Here is a 5,560-nt window from a genome sequence, read left to right on the forward strand (position 1 = left end):
GGGGATCGAAAGAAAAAGTCAAGTTACCAAATATGAGGTGCCAAAAAAAATCCAAGAAAAGAAAGTTTTATAGTACATAGAGGATGACATGCGGGTCCCATTTAGCGCCAGCGGTATCACCGTTTGAGAGGCAGCAGGGGATCGAAAGAAAAAGTCAAGTGACCAAATATGAGGTGCCAAAAAAATCCAAGAAAAGAAAGTTTTATAGTACATAGAGGATGACATGCGGGTCCCATTTAGCAGCGGCGGTATCACCGTTTGAGAGGCGGCAGGGGATCGAAAGAAAAAGGTAAGTGACCAAATATGAGGTGCCAAAAATAATTCAAGAAAAGAAAGTTTTATAGTACATAGAGGATGACATGCGGGTCCCGAGTTAGCAGCAGCGGTATCACCGTTGGAGAGGCGGCAGGGGATCGAAAGAAAAAGGCAAGTGACCAAATTTGAGGTGCCAAAAAAAACTCCAAGAAAAGAAAGTTGATTGCACATAGAGGATGACATGCGGGTCCCATTTAGCAGCAGCGGTCTCAACGTTTCCAAGGCGGCAAGGGATCAAAAGAAAAAGGAAGTAGCCGGAAATCGGGGGTAAAAAAATCCAAGAATAGAAAGAATTTTGGTTCATAGAGGATGACATGCGGGACCCATGATCCCGCATCGTAAACGGCTCGATCGGAGAACGTTGAACGAGATGGCGCGATCTAGAAAAAAAACAATGCCGGAGAGGCTGCCATCCGGGCCCTACATCCCTCGGCGGTGCGGATTTGCGTTGACTCGGCCGGCGAACCCGAGATTTCGAGATGCACCACGTCCCGGGCCACCATACGCGACGTTTTGGCCGCTTTCGTCGGGCTAGGTGGCCTCAAAAACGAGAAAAAAAAAGTTTTGACATGCACCACGGAGGGACCAAAAATCGTCGGCCATGGTACACCAGCAACCACGGCGCGACTTCAACTTCGTCGGCCATGGCAACTTTTCTTGTAGTGGATAGAGAAGAAAATGAAAAACTAGCTAAAGAGAATAATGTAGCTAAAGTTTGGACTATTACCACCACTAGTAATGTTAATGCTTCGCATGTTGCTGCACCTCCTACTATCAATGGTAAAATAATTGGTGTTGGCAATGTTTCTACTTCTAGTGCAAAGCGAACAAAACTGCCTGAAATTGCTAAAACTGCTGAAACTGTTTGTGATAAAACTGCTGAAATTTTTTCCAACCTTGGGAACAATGATCCCATTGCTGTAGCTCATAATGATTTAGATTTTGATGATTGCCACATCTCTGAAGTTATAAAGTTCTTACAAAAACTTGCTAAAAGTCCTAATGCTAGTGCTATAAATTTAGCCTTTACAAACCATATTACAAATGCTCTCATAAAAGCTAGAGAAGAGAAACTAAAACTTGAAACTTCTATTCCTAGAAAGTTAGAAGATGGTTGGGAGCCCATCATTAAAATGAAATTCAATGACTTTGAATGTAATGCTTTATGTGATCTTGGTGCAAGTATTTCGTTATGCCTAAAAAGATTTATGATATGCTTGACTTGCCACCATTGAAGAATTGTTATTTGGATGTTAATCTTGCCGATAATGTTAAAAAGAAACCTTTGGGGAGGATTGATAATGTGCACATTACGGTTAACAATAACCTTGTCCCCGTTGATTTTGTTGTCTTGGATATCGAATGCAATGCATCTTGTCCTATTGTGTTGGGAAGACCTTTTCTTCGAACCGTTGGTGCTCGTTATTGATATGAGGGAAGGTAATATTAAATATCAATTTCCTCTCAAGAAAGGTATGGAACACTTCCCTAGAAAGAGAATGAAGTTTCCTTTTGATTCTATTATTAGAACAAGTTATGATGTTGATGCTTCTACTCTCGATGTTACTTGATTTGCACTTTCGCGCCTAGGCGAAGGCGTTAAAGAAAAGCGCTTATGGGAGACAACCCATGTTTTTACTACAGCAATTTTTTGTTTTATATTTGAGTCTTGGAAGTTGTTTACTACTGTAGCAACCTCTCCTTATCATGTTTTTGTGCCAAGTAAAGTTTTTATGTCAAAGTTGATGTTATATTTGGGATCGCTGCGCAGAAACAGCATTGCTGTCTGTCACGAATCTGGGCACAGTTCTCTGTAGAAAATTCTAAAAAATCTGCCAATTTACGAGCGTGATCCTCAGATATGTACGCAACTTTCATTAGTTTTGAGTTTTTCCATTTGAGCAAGTCTGGTGCCATCTTTAAATTCGTCTTTACGGACTGTTCTGTTTTTGACAGATTCTGCCTTTTATTTCGCATTGCCTCTTTTGCTATGTTGGATTTATTTCTTTGATCCATTAATGTCCAGTAGCTTTATGCAATTTCCAGAAGTGAAAATAACGATTGTGTCACCTCTTAATGTGTGAATTATTAATTGTGCACTAACCCTCTAATGAGTTTGCTTGAAGTTTGGTGTGAAGGAAGTTTTCAAGGGTCAAGAGAGGAGTATGATATACTATGATCAAGAGGAGTGAAAGCTCTAAGCTTGGGGATGCCCCCGTGGTTCACCCCTGCATATTCTAAGAAGACTCAAGCGTCTAAGCTTGGGGATGCCCAAGGCATCCCCTTCTTCATCGACAACATCATCGGGTTCCTCCCCTGAAACTATATTTTTATTCAATCACATCTTGTGTTCTTTACTTGGAGCGTCGGTTTGTTTTTGTTTTTGTTTAAATAAAATGGATCCTAGCATTCACTTTGTGGGAGAGAGACACGCTCCGCTGTTGCATATGGACAAATATGTCCTTAGGCTTTACTCATAATGTTCAAGGCGAAGTTTCTTCTTCGTTAAATTGTTATATGGTTGGAATTGGAAAATGCTACATGTAGTAATTCTAAAATGTCTTGGATAATGTGATACTTGGCAATTGTTGTGCTCATGTTTAAGCTCTTGCATCATATACTTTGCACCCATTAATGAAGAAATACATAGAGCTTGCTAAAATTTGATTTGCATATTTGGTCTCTCTAAGGTCTAGATAATATCTAGTATTGAGTTTTGAACAACAAGGAAGACGGTGTAGAGTCTTATAATGTTTACAATATGTCTTTTATGTGAGTTTTGCTGCACCGGTTCATCCTTGAGTTTGCTTCAAATAACCTTGCTAGCCTAAACCTTGTATCGAGAGGGAATACTTCTCATGCATCCAAAATCCTTGAGCCAACCACTATGCCATTTGTGTCCACCATACCTACCTACTACATGGTATTTCTCCGCCATTCCAAAGTAAATTGCTTGAGTGCTACCTTTAAAATTCCATCATTCACCTTTGCAATATATAGCTCATGGGACAAAATAGCCTTAAAAACTATCGTAGTATTGAATATGTACTTATGCACTTTATCTTTTATTAAGTTGCTTGTTGTGCGATAACCATGCTTCGAGGGAACGCCATCAACTATTGTTGAATATCATGTGAGTTGCTATGCATGTCCGTCTTGTCCGAAGGATCTATCACCTTAGTGGTTGGAGCATGCAAAATTGTTAGAGAAGAACATTGGGCCGCTAACTAAAGCCATGAATCATGGTTGAAGTTTCAGTTTTGGACATATATCCTCAATCTCATATGAGAATAATAATTGTTGCTACATGCTTATGCATTTAAGAGGAGTCCATTATCTCGTTGTCCATGTTGTCCCGGTATGGATGTCTAAGTTGAGAATAATCAAAAGCGAGAAATCCAAAATGCGAGCATTCTCCTTAGACCTTTGTACATGCGGCATGGAGGTACCCCTTTGTGACACTTGGTTGAAACATGGCATGCAAAGATCCGGTAGTCCAAGCTAAGTAGGACGAGGTGCGGGCACTATTAGTATACTATGCATGAGGCTTGCAACTTGTAAGATATAATTTACATAACTCATATGCTTTATTACTACCGTTGACAAAATTGTTTCATGTTTTCAAAATAAAAGCTCTAGCACAAATACAGCAATCGATGCTTTCCTCTTTGAAGGACCATTCTTTTACTTTTATTGTTGAGTCAGTTTACCTATCTCCCTCCACCTTAAGAAGCAAACACTTGTGTGAACTGTGCATTGATTCCTACATACCTGCATATTGCACTTGTTATATTACTTTATGTTGACAATATCCATGAGATATACATGTTATAAGTTGAAAGTAACCGCTGAAACTTAATCTTCCTTTGTGTTGCTTCAATACCTTTACTTTGATTTATTGCTTTATGAGTTAACTCTTATGCAAGACTTATTGATGCTTGTCTTGAAGTACTATTCATGAAAAGTCTTTGTCATATGATTCACTTGTTTACTCATGTCATTACTTTTGTTTTGATCGCTGCATTCATTACATATGTTTACAAATAGTATGATCAAGATTATGATGGCATGTCACTTCGAAATTATCTTTGTTATCGTTTTACCTGCCGGGACGAGCGGAACTAAGCTTGGGGATGCCGATACGTCTCCAACGTATCGATAATTTCTTATGTTCCATGCTACTTTATTGATGATACCTACATGTTTTATGCACATTATATGTCGTATTTACGCATTTTCACGGAACTAACCTATTAACAAGATGCCGAAGAGCCGATTCGTTGTTTTCTGCTGTTTTTGGTTTCAGTAAATCCTAGTAAGGAAATATTCTCGGAATTGGACGAAATCACCGCCCGGGGTCCTATTTTTGCACGGAGCTTCCGGAAGACCGAAGAGATAACGAAGTGGGGCGACGAGGCGCCGCCACCATAGGGCCGCGCGGCCGGAGGGGGCCCGCGCCGCCCTATGGTGTGGGCCCCTCGTCGGCCCCCCGACCTACCCTTTCGCCTACTTAAAGCCTCCGTCGCGAAAACCCCGATGCCGAGAGCCACGATACGGAAAACCTTCCGGAGACGCCGCCGCCGCGAATCCCATCTCGGGGGATTCAGGAGATCGCCTCCGGCACCCTGCCGGAGAGGGGATTCATCTCCCGGAGGACTCTTCATCGCCATGATCGCCTCCGGAGTGATGAGTGAGTAGTTCACCCCTGGACCATGGGTCCATAGCGGTAGCTAGATGGTCGTCTTCTCCTTGTTGTGCTTCATTGTTGGATCTTGTGAGCTGCCTAACATGATCAAGATCATCTATATGTAATTCTATATGTTGTGTTTGTCGGGATCCGATGGATAGAGAATACTATGTTATGGTGATTATCAATCTATTGTTTATGTGTTGTTTATGATCTTGCATGCTCTCCGTTATTAGTAGAGGCTCTGGCCAAGTTTGTACTCTTAACTCCAAGAGGGAGTATTTATGCTCGATAGTGGGTTCATGCCTTCATTGACACCGGGACAAGTGACGAAAGTTCTAAGGTTGTGATGTGATGTTGCCACTAGGGATAAAACATTGATTCTATGTCTAAGGATGTAGTTATCGATTACATTACGCACCATACTTAATGCAATTGTCTCGTTGCTTTGCAACTTAATACTGAATGGGGTTCGGATGATAACTCGAAGGTGGACTTTTTAGGCATAGATGCGGTTGGATGGCGGTCTATGTACTTTGTCGTAATGCCCAATTAAAT

This window comes from Lolium rigidum, chromosome 7 (genome assembly GCF_022539505.1).
Source record: "Lolium rigidum isolate FL_2022 chromosome 7, APGP_CSIRO_Lrig_0.1, whole genome shotgun sequence".
Classification (NCBI taxonomy): Eukaryota; Viridiplantae; Streptophyta; class Magnoliopsida; order Poales; family Poaceae; genus Lolium; species Lolium rigidum.